The 16,347-nt window shown below is 55.6% G+C and overlaps 1 protein-coding gene across 2 annotated transcripts in view; it reads left to right on the top strand.

Annotated features, from left to right (window-relative positions):
* Positions 1–5,081: 5,081 nt before the first annotated feature.
* The window catches only part of CSNK1G2 (casein kinase 1 gamma 2), a 42,483-nt gene continuing 31,217 nt past the window's right edge, over positions 5,082–16,347 (top strand). The window contains exon 1 of one of the 2 annotated variants that reach the window (XM_074528790.1): positions 5,082–5,248. The gene's annotated coding sequence lies outside the window, so the exon portion shown is untranslated. The remainder of the gene's footprint in view (positions 5,249–16,347) is intronic. The other variant, XM_074528791.1, reaches the window with a different exon arrangement.

The following is a 16,347-nucleotide window of genomic DNA, read 5'->3' on the forward strand; positions in this document are numbered from 1 at the left end:
TCATTTCTGTGGCCTTTCCATAGCACAGAGAGCCCCTGGCAGTGCTGGTGTCTGCTTTCCCCAGTTACTGCCTGGGAGGAGACTCTTACCCCTGGAGTAAATGGGCTTGGACAGTGAAGGTGAGTTGAATCCTTTTAGTATATGGCTGAATTTATTGCCCAAAATGTTCTTCCAAAGCTGTCACAGAATCCCAGAGTGTTTGTGTTGGAAGGGACCTTAAATCCCATCCAGTGTCACCCCTGCCATGTCAGGGACACCTCCCACTGTCCCAGGCTGCTCCAGGCCCTGCCCAGCCTGAGAGGCCTCTTGCTTGGGTGGTGCTGCTCTTCTTCATCTTGCAATATTTGGCCCAAAATATCTTGACATGTTCAGAGAATCCCAGAATGGTTTGGGTTGGGAGGGACCTCAGAGCCCATCCAGTGCCACCCCTGCCATGGCAGGGACACCTCCCACTGTCCCAGGCTGCTCCCAGCCCTGCCCAGCCTGGCCATGGGCACTGCCAGGGATCCAGGGGCAGCCCCAGCTGCTCTGGGAAATCCATTCCAGGCATGGATTCCACAATTCCTGATTCCCAATCTCCCATCCAGCCCTGCCCTGTGGCAGTGGGAGCCATTCCCTGTGTCCTGTCCCTGCAGGCCTTGTCCCCAGTCCCTCTGCAGCTCTCCTGGAGCCCCTTCAGGCCCCAAAAGGGGCTCTGAGGTGTCCCTGGAGCCTTCTCCTGTCCAGGTGAGCAGGCCCAGCTGTGCCAGGCTGGCTCAGAGCAGAGGGGCTCCAGCCCTGGCAGCATCTCCATGGCCTCTCCTGGTCCCTGTTTTTCCTGTGTGGGGGCCCCAGAGTTGGACACAACTGCAGGTGGGAACATGGAAATCATCAAATTGTGGTGTCCCACCCCAGTTCCACTCCATGGCAGATATTTCATCCTAGAAGAGGCATTTCCCTCACAGCTGTTGTGACATCTGCTGATCTCAGTGTATTCCTGTTCTCCAAGCCCTGTGCCAGGCTCCCCCTGCCTGGCCCTCATCATCCTCCTCTCTCTGACAGTGCTTCCCTACAGCTGCTGCTGAGCAGGAGGATGAATTGGATTTCCCTCAAATTCTTGCTCCAGGGCCTCCAAATCTGAGCATGAGGAACATTTTAAGCTCCTGCTCCAGCTGTTGCTCGAGCAGGACCTTGGCACTTGGAATGAGGGGATTTTCTGCCTCTGCTGCAGGGTTTGTCAGGAGTGAGGGTGCTTGTGCAGCCAAGCTCAGCCCCTCACCCTGAGGAGCCCCCAGAAAGCTCTGGATTCTCCATCAGGCTGTGAGGGGCACTGGGAGGGCCTGGATTTTCCTTTCCTCTGGTTCTTGCTGTGTTTCTGTCCCTCAGCAGCTCCAGCTGGGCAGGTGCTGCCGCCCACCCTGGAGCAGCTCACTGCTGATCCTCCTGTGCACTCCCAGTGCTCCCTTTGTGTTGTGTGCTTGTGAATGAGCCCAAAGTGTGTGGAGCCCACAGGAGAGGGCCAGGCCTCCTGGCTGGATGATTTCCCCACCAGAAATTCCCTGGATTTTCCATTTTCCTGCTCCCTGTGCTGGTTCTGTGGCATGAGCTGCTCGTGTCTCTGCAGGCCTCTGGCACCCCGTGTGCTCCCTGTTGCAGATCTGCCTTCAAATAAAATCCAAACTCTCTTCTTCCTCCCTCTCCTGCTCCAGAGGGTGGTTCAATTCTCCAGCCAAATGCCTGAGCAACTTAGGAGTTCTCAAAGTGTGTGAAATCAGCACAAAATTGCAGAGTTGGGGGGGTGGGATGGGGCAGAGAGGAAAGGGAGAGTTGCAGGGGGGTTTTACCTTTTCCAGGGGTGATTTTATCCTACTTGGGGGTGATTTTAGATTTTATCCTTCTCAGGGGTGATTTTATCCTCTCTAGGGGTAATTTTATCTTCTTCAGAGATGATTTTATCCTCTCCAGAGGTGATTGTATCCTCCCCAGGAGTGATTTTATCCTCCCCAGGAGTGATTTTACCCTCTCCAGGTGTGATTTTACCCTCCCCAGGGCTGATTTTATCCTCTCCAGAAGTTATTTTATCCTCTCCAAGGGTGATTTTATCTTCCTCAGGGGTGATTTTACCCTCTCCAGGTGTGATTTTATTCTCTCCAGGGTGATTTTATCCTCTCCAGGGATGATTTTATCCTCCCCATGGGTGATTTTATCCTCCCCAGGAATGATTTTACCCTCTCCAGGGGTGATTTTATCCTCTCCAGAAATGATTTTATCCTCTCCAAGGGTGATTTTATCTTCCTCAGGGGTGATTTTACCCTCTCTAGGGGTGATTTTATCCTCCCCAGGGGTGATTTTATCCTCTCCAGGGGTGATTTTGTCCTCTCCAGGAGTGATTTTATTCTCCTCAGAGGTGATTTTACCCTCTTTAGGGGTGATTTTACCTTCTCCAGGGGTGATTTTATCCTCTCCAGGGTGATTTTGTTCTCTCCAGGGGTGATTTTATCCTCTCCAAGGGTGATTTTATCTTCCTCAGGGGTGATTTTGTCCTTTCCAGGGGCAGGACATGTGTCACAGCACCTCAGCACCCTCCTGAGCCAGGCCACAACACAGGAACAGGATGGGAGCAGCTGAAATTCAAGCATTCAGAATTTTCCTGACGCTCTAAAATCAGCTTTTTTGGTAGGAGCAAACACCCACAGGGAAAAGTCCTGCAGCCAAACGTTGTGGGGAGAGCTTTTCCCCGGAATATTTCTGTGACAGGAGAAAAGAACCAACTCAAGCAGTTGGAAATGCTGAAATGGGAACTTGGGGTGGTGCTGTCCCCCAAACCCACAGAAATTCATTTACCCATTGCCTGAAAATACTTTTGGGGTGCATCTGCTCCATGCTGTGGTGAAGATGTGACCAGCAGGGTCGTGCAGGGGTGTCCCCTCCTTCCAGCCTTACCCTGAAAGCCTCAAATTGGGGCTTTTCTCTCAAATTTTCTCTCAAATTGAGAGAAAAGGGGTGAGAAGGAAATGATCTGAAATGAGGCTGAGGGGACACTGGGATGGAGTGTTTGTCCCCAGGTGAGCAATCAGAAGAAAATTAAAGGTTTCAGCAGCTGGCACTGGGGTCTGTGTCCCTGCTCAGGACACCTCAAAAAAAAAAAAAATCTCAAAATTAAGGATATTTCCGATTAGCCAACTAAAATGATACAAAATTAGTATTTCTGCCCCGTTCTAACTAAAACCACCACACTGTCCCAGCAGATCGCAGTCCTGGAGCTCTGTTCCCTGCAAGGCAGTGCCTCTGTTTCCCTCAGGGCTGATGGCCCCAGAAAGGTGACAATGCTGTAAAATGCCACCCTGTGTGCCCACGGGGTGGGTGCCACAGCTCTGCCCCTCTGCACAGCCCCAGTGCCCGTCCCGAGGCTGCCCCTGGGCTGGGGATGGGTGTGGGGATGAGGGAAATGTGCCCCAAAAAGGGGCTGGACCCCAGAATGGGGCTGTACCCCAAAACAGGGGCCTTATCCTAAAGCAAGGCTGTGCCCCAAAACAGGGCTGTGCCCCAGAATGGAGCTGTACCCCAAAACAGGGCTGTGCCCCAGAATGGAGCTGTACCCCAAAACAGGGCTGTGCCCCAGAGCAAGGTCTGTATCCACATACAGGGGCTGTGCCCTAAAACAAAGCTTTATCCTAAAACAAAGCTGTACCCCAAAACAAGGCTGTGCCCCAAAACAGGGCTGTGCCCCAAAACAGGGCTGTACCCCAAAACAGGAGCTTTACCCCAGAACAGGGCTGTGCCCCAGAACAGGGCTGTACCCCAAAACAAGGCTGTGCCCCAAAAAGGGGCTGTACCTCAGAGCAAGGTCTGTATCCAAACATGGGGGCTGAACCCCAAAACAAAGGCTTTACCCCAAGACAGGGGCTGTACCCCAAAACATCCCAAAACAGGAGCTTTACCCCAGAACAGGGCTGTGCCCCAGAGCAAGGTCTGTATCCAAACACAGGGGCTGCACCCCAAAATAGTGGCTTTATCTCAAAACAGGGGCTTTACCCCAAAACAAGGCTGTGCCTCAAAGAGGGGCTGTGGCCCTAAATATGGTTGTACCCCAAAACAGGGGCTTTACATCAATACAGGGGTTGTACCCCAAACAAGGGCTGTACCCCAAAACAGAAGCTTTACCCCAAAATAGGGATGTACCTTAAAACATGAACTTTACCCCAAAACAGAAGCTTTACCCCAAAACAGGGATGTACCTTAAAACATGAACTTTACCCCAAAACAGGGGCTTTATCCCAAGACGGGGATGTACCTTAAAACAGGGGCTGTACCCCAAAACAAAGGCTTTATTCCAGACGAGGGGCTTTACCCCAAAACAGGGCTGTACCCCAAAACGGGAACTTTACCCCAAAAGAGGGGCTTTACCCCAAGACAGGGATGTACCTTATAACAGGGGCTGTACCTCAAAACAGGAGCTGTACCCCAAACCAGGGGCTGTACCCAAAACCAGGGGCTGTACCCAAAACAGGAGTTTTACCCCAAAACAGAGATGTACCTCAAAACAGGGGCTTTACCTCAAAACAGGGGCTTTACCCCAAACCGGTGGTTTTACCCCAAACCAGGGCTGCACTCCGTTGCGGGGCTCACTCCCATGTGAGGGCCTGTCCCCTATAACTGGGTCCATACCCCGCCATGTCATTCCCTGCAACAGGCCCGTGCCCCGCCTGCACGGTGGGATCCATATCGCGACAGCATCGCGATAACCCACACCGGAGCCACATCCACCAGTGGAGCCTGACCCTTCAGGGTCCTCTACAGCGCGGTGTGCTCCCCGTGTGAGAGCCGCGCCCTCCATCCACGCAGAACGCTGAGGCAGCGCGGGCCCTGTCGCGACAGCGGCGCCTGTCCCGAGAGCGGCGCCAGGCAGCGCGGGGTTAACCGGAGCTGCCGTAAAGCGCGCGGCGCTGCCGCACAGCCGCAAAGCCGCCGCCTGCCGGCCGCTATTCCCGAACGCGCCCTACGCCAGCGCCGCTGCGCCGCCACCCTCGCGCCCCCTGCGCTTGCGCCGCGCTCCGCCCCGCCGCCCGTATTCACCAAGCGCGGTTGCGCCGCTGGCGCGCGGGCGCGCACGGGCGCGGCGCGGCTCGTACGCCGTTGGCGCAGCGCGGGCCGTACGCCGTTGGCGCAGCGGCGGAGGGGAGGCGAGCGGGGCCGGGCCGGGGGCGCCGCCATGGGGGAGCGGCCGCGGGGCAGCGGCGCCGCCGCCCGGCGCTGAGAGACCGCCGAGGTAACACCGGGGGAGGACCGGGGGACGGCGGGGGCCCTGCGGCCTCGGCTCCGCACGGCCGGCACCGGGGAGGGGCGGCCGGGCCGGGCGGCGCCGCGGGCGGGGGCGGCGGGGCCGGGGCGGTGGCGGGGGTGGTTGAACGGCGGGAGGGGCCCTGAGAGAGGAGGGGGCTCCGGGGGTCGCGGGGGTGCCGGGAGAGGCCCCGGCTCGGCATGGAGAGGTCGCCGGGCGGTGGGGCTGAGGGGGGGTCGGTCTGGGCCCGGGGACAGTGGGGGGCTGTGGGGGTCACGTTGGGATCGGGGGCTGGGGAGGCTCTGGGGCCGCGCTGGGGTCAGGCCGGGCCGGTGTGAGGGCCCAGGGCCGCCTCGCCCCGTCCCTCCCGGCCGTGCCGGTTCCGTGGCCCCGGGAAGAGCTGCGAGCCCCCGGTGTCCCCGAGGCCGGGCGGGCGGCGGGGATGGGGTCGGATGGGCCCCGCCGTGTCCCCGCAGCCTGCCCCAGCCTCGCAGCGTGTTGGCTCCTTTGTATGTGGCTTTCCTCCCTCCGGAGGGCTTGGGAAGTGTTTATTTGGGGAAAGGACCGTGCTGAAGCTGGTATTTCAAACGGCTTTTTTTTCCTCAGCGAAGCGGGTGAGGATGAATGCGAGGAAAGGGAAAAGTGGCCTCCCCCTCCTGCCCCCAGCAGACAGGAGCCGACTTGAGCTGTTGGAGGTTTGCAAATGAGGAGGCTCTGCCCGAGGCCCGTGGCTCCTGTGGCTGGCTGGCAGGAGGGAGCCGAGCCAGGGCTCTGCATCTCGGGCAGCAAACAACGGGAAGTTGTGGGGATGGTCAGGAAGGTGCCTTTTCTTTTGTGTGCTGGGCAGCCTGAAGACTTGCCGTGTTCGGTGTATTTTAAAGTTAAAAAGCAAAGTTTCACAAACCCCTTTTGAGTTGCCGTGATATCAGTCGGTTCCAAACAGTTCAAGTTAGCCTGGACCCGGGTTGAAAGGTGTGTAAAACCTTTGGAAGTTGCCTCCTTAACTAATCTGTTTGTTTTCCTCCACACAACAAGTGGTTGGAGGTGTGGAAGTGCGTTCTGAGGGGTGTGTGAGTTCACCTGCCAGCCAGGCTGCCCCTCACTGTGTGCCCCCATCTCCCCACGGCCAGCACACAGGTTTGAAAACTGGGCCTTATGTAACAGATTGGAGCAAACGTTTGGTGTTTGCCAGTGGTCTGACAAAGAATTGCTGCAAATTAGGGCAGGAGGCCTCCATGGGGAGCCTTTGCCGTGGCAGGATAGGTTTGGCTGCTGTGAGGAACTTGCCAAAGATTTGTTGGTTTTGCTTTCATTTGGTATGGTGCAGATAGGGACGTTGTTTGGTCAGTGTTTTATCACTCCTGAGCAGCTTTGGGGTGCTGGGAGGGTTGTGGTGCTGCCTGGTCCAACACCACCAGCATGCTCAGATCTGTGGGAACGTGAGATCTGGAGGGGGTGCTCAGATCCCTGAGCCTGGAGAGGTGCTTTAGGGGTTTGATCTCCTCTGTGAGGCCTTGTAAATCACTTTAAAATCATTTGTGTCGCTCCTTTGCCTAAACAGCAGCATCCACGGGGTGCAGCTGCTGTGGTTTGCAGGGCAGAGATGGTGTCCAGCAGCTTCCCTGGGTGCGCTGGATGGGAGCTGGGTGCTCTGGATGGGAGCTGGGTGCTCTGGATGGAGCTGGATGGAGCTGGGTGCTCTGGATGGGTGCTGGATGGGAGCTGGGTGCTCTGCCCCTAGCAGTTTCCCTGGATGGAGCTGTGTGCAGGATGGAGCTGGGTGCTCTGGGTGGGAGCTGTGTGCAGGATGGAGCTGTGTGCTCCATGTCCAGCAGTTTCCCTGGATGGAGCTGGGTGCAGGATGGAGCTGTGTGCTCCATGTCCAGCAGTTTCCCTGGATGGAGCTGTGTTCTCTGCCCCCAGCAGCTTCCCTGGCTGGAGCTGTGAGCTCTGCCCTAGCTCTGGGTGCAGCTCCTGGCCCCGGTGGCTCAGCAGGTTCCTGGTGCTGCTCTCAGAGCAGCCTCCTCACCGTTTTGTATTCCGTGTCAGAGCTCCTGTGCAGCCCAGGCTGTTGTCAAAACTGTTCATTCGGGAGTGACTCAGCGGATCAATGGGAATGACATGAGGGCTGTGCTCGTGGACAATCACTGGTTCCTCCCCCCCTGCAGCCCCTCTGGGCTGGAAGACACAACAACGTCTGAGAGCAGCTGCCAATAAACCTCTCAGCTGGGCTGGGGCCTGGCTGTGCTCTGGAGCTGTCTCCCCCTGCCCAGCCCCTTCCCTGTTGTTTCCTAGCTGGGATGGGCTGTGCTGGAGCAGCACTCCTGTGCTTGGCTGTGCCTCCAGGTGTGTGCCTGGCCCTTGCAAACCCAGGGTGGGTAGGAAGCTGTTTATCTCTGCCTTCAGACAGGAACTGCAGCTCCACAGGCACTGAAGGGAGGGCTGAGGAAGCCTCGGGTGAGCAGCAAGCCCTGATGTGCTGCGGTGGGGTGAGCAGGAGAGCTGCAGCCCCTGGGCTGGGGAGGGGATCCTCCCCTGGCTCTGCACGGGTTTGGTAGCAGTGGCCTGGTTTGCCCTGTGCTGCTCCTGGGACTTCCCAGTGCAGTTTGAGGAGTCAGAGCTCTTCCCTTGTGGTGCTGCTGAGCAGGGACACACTTGGGTGCCAGCACAGGAGCTTCCTGCGTGTGTTTGCCACGGCTTTTTGCTGAGAGCCTGTGGGAACAGCTCTGCCCACAGCCCTGTAATCGGGCTGTGCCTGGGCAGACGTGGCTCCTTGTGGGTGCAGTGAGGAGCTGTGAGCCTGAGCCTCCTTCCTCGGCCCAGACATGGTGTGGCCTGGAGTCTGCTTCTGCCCAGCTGTACCTGTGGGCTGGGAGGGACAGCAGGTCCCAGCAGCTCTGGGGTTCTGCAGGAGGACAAGTCATCTTCCTGTCAGAAAAGCTCTCTGAATGGTTTTGGGGTTTCGTGAGAGGCTGCTTCTACTTCCTGCTGCCAGTTGCTGTCTCGGGTAGAGTCACTGCTGTAGAGAAGCAGCAGCTTTGGTTGTGAGGGAGGTAAAAAGGTGATTTTCTGCTGGGGCAGCTGAGTGTGGAGCTTCAGGCTCCTGTGTCAGGCTCCCTGATTCACACCAGCTGCCCTCCTCCTCCTGAAGAGCTCTAAATTCCTGCCCGGGCTGTAGCCCTGCAGCCCTTCCTGTGGGCAGCCCCTCCCTTGCCTGTTACATTGATGCATTATTTCTAATAACTGCCTTGGAAAAAGCAGCCTGTGCACCAGGAACTGGCGTGACAGGACGAGGAGGAATGGCTTCCCCTGACACAGGGCAGGGTTAGATGGATACTGGGAAGAAATTCCTGCTTGTGGCAGTGGGGAGGCCCTGGCACAGGTTACCCAGAGCAGCTGTGGCTGACCCTGGAAGTTCCAAGGCCAGGTTGGATCAAAGGAGCACCCTGGAGTAGTGCAGAGGATTAGGGGGTGGAACTGGGTGAGCTGTAGGCTCCCTTCCAACCCAGACCATTCTGTGATTCCATTCTGAGGTGTTCCAGCACACCCCTGCCTCGTCTGCCCCACCCTGTCAGGTCCCTGTGGTGCTCAGAGCTGTGACCCCAACTCACAGCCCTCAGCCAGGAGGGAGATGGTGCAGGGGCTGTAAAACCACAGAACATCCCTCTGCCTTCTGCTCACTGCCTTCAGAGCGTGCAGCAGCACATCAGCACCCACCATCAGCCTGTGTGGTGTAGGAAATGGCTCTTCAGGTAAGCTGAAACTTCTAGGTAGGGCTTTGCAGGGTGTTTCAAAATGCTACAGGGAGCAGGAAGTCTCTGGTTTCACCCACCGCCCACAGTAAGGAGGGTTTGCTCCTGCAGCACAGGAATTCAATTAGTTCTGTAAAGAGTTTAAATTGGTTTCTTTGGCTCCAGTGAGATGGTGGATAGGAGTTCTGTGTCTCCAGGAGGATCTCCCAGTGTTTATGGAGTCTATTGTGCTAGAAGGTTGGTGGCAGTGGACTTTCCAAGCAGTGCCCTGCTGTCACCTGCCTCCCCACTGCATCAAGAATTCAATTAGTTCTGTAAAGAGTTTAAATTGGCATCTTTGGCTCCAGTGAGATGGTGGATAGGAGTTCTGTGTCTCCAGGAGGATCTCCCAGTGTTTATGGAGTCTGTTCTGCTGGGGGATGGTGGCAGTGGCCTCTCCAAGCAGTGCCCTGCTGTCACCTGCCTCCCCACTGCATCAGGCCCCTGGCACTTGAAACATCACAGCAGAATCCTCCTCACTCGTGGGAAACACAGCTCTTGAGGCCTTGTGGTGACAGTGAAACCAGGTGTGCTCTCACAGTCGTGTCTTTGAAAGGCTTGCACTGAGATGGTGACATTGAGGAAACCCAAAATCCTGCCCAGTGAGGCCCAGCTGAGCTGACCCCAGGCTGGGGAAGGGTCCCAGTGCCACAGCAGCACAGACACATCCCCTGGTGCCTGGGGACTGCTCTGAGCGAGAGCTGGGCACTGCTGTGTGTTGTTCAGTGTCTGCAGGGCAGGGGTGGCAGTAAGTTGGATGTGAGAGCAGGATTTGGGATGAGGCAAGGCGCTGTTGCCTTGGAAATAAGGTGCTCTTGGCTTCCCAGGGTGCTGGAGTCTGGAGGAAAGGAGCGTTAATTTTTGAGTCATTCATTTCTACATGTCCACCAAGCAAAGAATGTCCTGTAGCCCTTTGTTACTTAATGTTATGTAATGCTTTTTAATGAGGCAGGGCTGGCCTTTGCTTTCCCAGTGGTGAATGAGACAGTTGGCAGGTGATGCACGGGCTTTGTCACCCTGACAGGGATGTTCTTAAGTTAATAAACAGAGGTTAAGGTTGAGCTTGAGCTTGGATTTTGTGCAGCTTTCCTTTGGAGGAGCTTTGCAGCCCTGCAGCTGAGCAGTTTGAGCAGCAGGAGCGGTGCTGGGAGGGCTGTGGGGGTTCCCTGGGAGCACAGCCAAGGCTCTGGGGGTTTGTTCCTCTTCCCAGCCTGGGGGCTGCACACTCTTGCTAAGAGGGGCTGCTTGGTGTGGGTGGCTGAACGATGGGCTCAAAAAGGTCAGTGGAAATCTAATTTAAACCCCAACAGAGCTGTGTTTGTGCTACAAAAGCTCCATTCTTGCAGACTCTGTCCTTGCCCAATGTTTTCAGGTAAAAAAATCTTGCTGCTTTTGAGGTAGCACCGAGGTACAAACAACAAAGCAAAAAACCTTTTTTTCTCTTATCCTTTTTTTAGCAGGGACTGTTGGCAGTGATGAAGTTTATACTCTGCTTGGTTTCCCTGGTTTGATGTGGGGAGAGGATGGTGCTTTCCAGCAACTTCTGTGCCGTGTGTGTGGGCGAGGGGCAAGCTGAGGCTTTTCTGGAATCCCCTCGCCCCCAGCTCTGCCAATTCCTCTCATCCCAAGGCAGTGCTGCTTTGAGTCAGTCTGGTTTTGGTGGTGCCAGGCACAGGGAATGTTTAGGAAGGACTCTGGGACAGAGGTGGGGTCTCTGTGCTGGTGATGCCAAGCACAGGGAATGTTTAGGAAAGACTCTGGGACAGAGGTGGGGTCTCTGTGCTGGTGGTGCCAAGCACAGGGAATGCTTAGGAAGGACTCTGGGGGCACAGGTGGGGTCTCTGTGCTGGTGGTGCCAGGCACAGGGAATGTTTAGGAAGGACTCTGGGACAGAGGTGGGGTCTCTGTGCTGGTGATGCCAAGCACAGGGAATGTTTAGGAAGGACTCTGGGACAGAGGTGGGGTCTCTGTGCTGGAAGGGGCTGCTCAGAATGAAGAGCTGCACCTGGCTCTGGGAGTGCAGGGTCTCTGTGCTGGGGCATGAGGAGGTGTTGGTGCTCACAGGTACAGGCTGGTCTCTGCCTTGAGCCTTGGGAATTCCTGCTCAAACTTGCTGCAGCTCGTCCTTCCATGGGCTTTGGTGGCTGGGGAGGGAATAGGAAGTGCTCAGAGCTTTAACATTTCCTCCAGGGTGACTTGTAGCTGGTTTTAAACCCACACTGTTTGCAGAGGGGTGTCTGTCTCATCAGGGGATCTCCCTGAGAGCTTGTCAGAACCCTCAGCAGATTCCCCAGCTTGATGCACCATCATAAGTGTCTTGGGAAGGAATTAGAGAGGAATTCCAGTATAGCAGAGCTCTCCATCTCCCCCAGCCATGTGGGATGTTGCCAGGAGCAGCTCTCCACTGCTCAGTCCCTCTCCTGCTCCCAGGCCTGCTCAGAGCTGGGCAAGAGCTCCTGGGCTTACAGGGGAATGAAAGGGAAACTCATTTAACACACCCCAGGCTGAATTTAGCAGGATACGAGCAAACCCTGTGAGTGTGAGTGAGTGTGACATCTGTGCCATTTAACCTTTCTCAGGGTAACTGTTGAGGTGTTGTGGTGTTGGAGCAGACTCTGGTTTGGGGTGGTTTTGGCAGGGGCTCTTTGCCTGCACGGGGGCTGATGGAGCAGCCAAGCTCAGGCTTGGATCATCAGCAGCATCTGGACATCACAGAGCTGCTCTGGGGTGCAGCACACCTGGCTCTGCAGGGCTCAGCTCTGCTGCCCTGATCCATGACATCCCAGGACCTGGGTGCTGCCAGGCCTCAGGTGTACTGACCTCTGTGCAGGTTTCTTTTTCCTCCTCACCCTTCCCTCTCCCTTTTACCGTGCTGCCATGTCTCTGACTGCTCTCCTGCCTTGCTGGGATGTTTTCTCACAAGAGCCAGCACGTCTGTGAGGGGCTGGGCTGCCTGCAGAGCAGGAACAGCCTGGAGCATCCTCTGCACTGAGGAGCTGGGCATGGCTCATGGAGAGCTGGGCACCTTTGGGAATGCTGCTGGTGCAGCCACAGGCAGGCAGCACAAGGTGTGCAAATGCCCTGGGTGGCACCCATGGTTCCCAGCAGGTTTTCTCCAGTGTCTCTCTGAGGATATAAAATGACAGAGCTGGAGATGAGGCTCAGACTGGTGCTGTGCCCGGTGCAGAGGATGCGCTGCAGCAGCCTTGGCTGGGTGCCAGCAGACACCCGAGGTGTGAGAAAGCATGAGCAGGGACAGTTCCCACTGCTGCTTGTGCTCCTGGCAGGGCACCTGCAGGGCCTGAAATCCGACTGCTCCCAGGAGAAGAGTGTCACACTCAGTGCTTTGCTCCTATTTTTGTTCAGAGCCAGAAATCAAAGTCCAGAGCGGTGCTTCTCCAGCCAGAATCATTGAAAGGCACTTGTTGTTGTTTTAGGGCCAATATTTAACTTGTGCCTTCCATGAGGAATGCCTGTTAGACTCCAAATATTTGCCTTAAGGAAGAAGTTTGAGGGAAGAATGTCCAAAGCTGGCAGGGAAGCAGAAGGAATTCAGGAAATGAATTTAAGTCTGTGCATGCCCAGGTGTGTGTGGCACAGCCTGTGTTCCCTGGCAGGGCCCTGGCAGGTAGGAGCAGCTCTGGCTGAGCCCTGGTGTGGAATGGCTGGGAGGAAATGTTTGTGTGCTGGAGCTCAGGGCGTGTCTGCTCCCTCAGCCCCAGTCCTGCCTGCCAAGGGGATTTAAAGGCACAGGCTGGGAGCTGCTGCTGTGGGCAGCCAGGCTGAACTTGCTGATAAAAGCAGCTTATCAGAAAAGAAATGCCTTGCTGCTTTTGCTTTCTCTGTGGCCTGTGGTGGCAAGGGTTCATCATCAGCTGTGAAATCCTCTGCAGTGGATCCTGCTAATGGCAGGATTTCCATTCCCTGGGCTGGCTTGATGGGGTGTTCATGGCTTCTCCTCACCTCCCTGTGGGATCCTTCACCTTTCAGTGTGATCCTTCACCTCTCTGTGGGATCCTTCACCTCCCTGTGGGGATCCTTCGCCTCCCTGTGGGGATCCTTCGCCTCCCTGTGGGGATCCTTCACCTCTCTGTGGGGATCCTTCACCTTTCACTGTGACCCTTCCCCTCCCTGTGGGGATCCTTCCCCTCCCTGTGGGGATCCTTCCCCTCCCTGTGGGATCCTTCACCTCTCTGTGGATCCTTCACCTCCCTGTGGGATCCTTCACCTCCCTGTGGGATCCTTCACCTTTCTCTGGGATCCTTCACCTCCCTGTGGGATCCTTCTCACAAAGTGCCCCCACAGCCAGGTATAGCTTGCTGCTGGTTCAGTGCTGAGCTTGTCCCACGTTTCTCCCAGGGCTGTGTGCTGGTGGATGTCAGGATTCAGCTCAGGGTTTGGTGGCCCCTCAGGCTGGTTGTGGTGTGTGGGACACAGGGATTGAGAGGAGCCTGATCCCCTTCCCAGCCCCTTTCTGCACACAGGGCAGGTGAGGAGTTCTGGGTCTGCCTGGGAAGTCTGAGCTTCCTCAGCTGCATGGTTACCCTCTGCCCTGACTTGTCATGCTCTGTGCTGTTCATTGGATGGTTTTGGCTGGGTTTGACTGTTTTAGGCCTGGATACAGAGAAAACATGTTTCCTCTTGAAGCAAAACCAAAGGCATGTGAGGCTGCCTGTAAGGGGAGGGCTCTGCCTGGGCTCCTGTGGCTCAGCACAGCTCTGAAAGGTTGGGAACTTCTTTGTGTCAGTGTGGCAAAGAGCTTGCAAGCAACCCTTAGGCCCAGCCTGAAGCTGAGCCAAGCCCAGCCAGAGCCTGGCTCTGGCTCTCAGTCCCAGCTTTGGTGCTGGGGAAACAAAGAGGAGTGAGAGCCCCATCCAGCCTGGAATGGATAGTGGGATGCTGGGCAGCTGTGGGAAGTCTTGGTCTCTTGCCATAATGAGACTTGATGGGTTTAGGCCCACAAATTGGCTGCTTAATGAATGAGGGAGCCAGGGGAGCTGTATCCTGTCTGCAGGGGTTGAAAGAGGTGATGTAGACTAGAAACATGAGTAATTAACTCCAAAAAAAAACAGGAGAATTTGGGGTTTTGGATGGAAGTGTGTACTAGAGAAGGGTAAACGTGTGTTGGCTGGGATTTCTGGGACAAACCAGAGAAGTGAGAGCCCAGAAATGAGGGAGAAAGGACAGTCTGTTCGTGCAAATAATGTTCCAGGTATTAATAGCAGCAAGATGAAATGGGTCCTCCTGGGGGTGTATCCTACATGTCCCTTCATGGCAATGATCCCTCTGATTTTATAAGTCAAGCCTTTGTGTAGGGTTGAAAGAAGCAGGTAAGGGGAAGGGAGGAACCAGCAAGACTGCACTGGGTGTAGCTGTTTGAGAGAATCTTTGGGATGAACCCCTTGAAAGATTCCCAGTGCACAGCAGCACCTCTCCAGCTGTGTCAGTCCTGTGCTCTTCCTGTTCAGTCCTGGCCTTCTCATCCCCTGCAAATTACACAGGTGGGGGACGAGGGAAGATGAGAAAAAACCCTTTGGAATGTGCCTTTCTGATGTGGAGCTTGGTGCAAACCAGACCAAACCCTTAATCCACAAAGCTGTCCCAATGCTTAATAAAGGGCTGTGAGGCTGATCCTCTGTGTGAGGGATGGAGGAGTGAACAGATCCTGCACAGCTTGTGGTGTGACCAGCAGTGGGATGTAGGTCTCTGGTCCTTGTTTGGAAACTTATCCCAAGCTGGGGTGCTTGCTGGGCCTTAGGAATTTGTCCCAGTTAGTCTCCAGTTAGTTGTGAATCTCTGTTCTCTATGCTCTTTTTTTCTCTGAGATCACAGATGCTTCCATGCCCATCTGTGAAATAAGCAGGTCACCTCCACACCTCTGAGAGGCTGCAGGGAAAGCTGGAAAGGATTGAGCTGCTGATGGCCCTGTAGTAGAGGGGGTGGGAAGATCAACCCCTCATGGATCACTCCCTGCTTCCCTCAAGGTGCTGCTGGCTCCTGCAGGGAAGCTGATGGATGCTGTCATGGCACAGAGCATCCCTCTGCCCCAGTTGATCTGCAGGAAACATTAATTGCATGGTGTTAATCTTTCCTCTTCATGGTCTGTGCTGTGGGTCCTGCCTGTGGCCCTGGAGTGCTGTCCCTGCTGGGGATGAGAGCTGGGAGCCAGAGCAGCAGCAAATCAGCTCCTGCTCCTCTGCAGCAGGGAATCTGACAGTTCTTTGGGGAGAGGTTCCCCAGTTTGCCCCACTGGATGCTTACCCTCTCCTCTTGTCCCCCCAGATCTGTATGGTCATTTGAGGGGAAATGTGTGGGGCTTGGAGCAGCCTTGGGAAGAAAGCAGAGGGGAAAATGTGGGACAGCTCAGCTTGGCAGAGCTGCAGCTTTGCCACCCAGAAATGGAAACAGCCCTTGTCACCAGTGGGAATGACATCCCTTCCACCCACCCTGCTCTGGGATCTCCAGGACAAGGGACCTGCTCTGGCTGAGCTGGTGGTGCTCCCCCTGTCTGTGTGACCTCAGGAGAGGTGGGGAGCTGTGATTAACTGTAGTTTGGTGATTGAAGGGATAACTGATCCAGGCACCCCTTTTTTTCCCTGCCTTGCTTTGCAAAAGGCCACCCCAGATCTGCCAGTGCAGCTGCTTCCTAACCTGGTTCTGTCAAGAGGATATGGGTTAAGGGAAAAAAAAAATCCTACAATTAAAAGTGTTTCTGCCAACCCAGATCCTGCTGACAGAAAAGGGGTTGGGAGTGCTACACATGACAGGAGGCCAGGCAGATCTGTGCAGAGTGACAGTCCCCAGATGGCTGAGGAGCAGGGAACCCTGCTGGCACACACAGCTCAGGCCTTTGGCAGCCAGGCTGGAATTGTTCTCAATCCGCTGAGTTGGGCTCTTTGTGGGTCTGTTCCCCCCTTTAAACTGGAGCTGGGGTGTGCATGGCTCATTAAAAACAGCTTCCAGAATACTCAACTCGCCCCTTGCCCCCATTCCTTGTGGGATGAGTGTCCCACATCTTGGAGGTGGGAGGTGGAACTGTGGTTTTCATTCCTCCAGCGCTGCGTGTTGTCTCTGCCTCTTCCTCCCCTGTCCCAGGCAGGGCTGGGAGGGAGCCCTGCTTGAGGTGCTGGGCAAATCTGTGTCACAGCTCTTGCCCATGGGAGTGATCACAGAATCCCAGAATCAGTTAGGCTGGAAAAGACCCCAAAAATGGAGTCCAACCTGATCATTGTCACTCAGCCCAGAGCACTGAGTCTGTCCAGTCTTTCCTTAAACACCTTCAAGAGTGGTAACTTC

This window comes from Zonotrichia albicollis, chromosome 29, assembly GCF_047830755.1.
Source record: "Zonotrichia albicollis isolate bZonAlb1 chromosome 29, bZonAlb1.hap1, whole genome shotgun sequence".
NCBI lineage: Eukaryota > Metazoa > Chordata > Aves > Passeriformes > Passerellidae > Zonotrichia > Zonotrichia albicollis.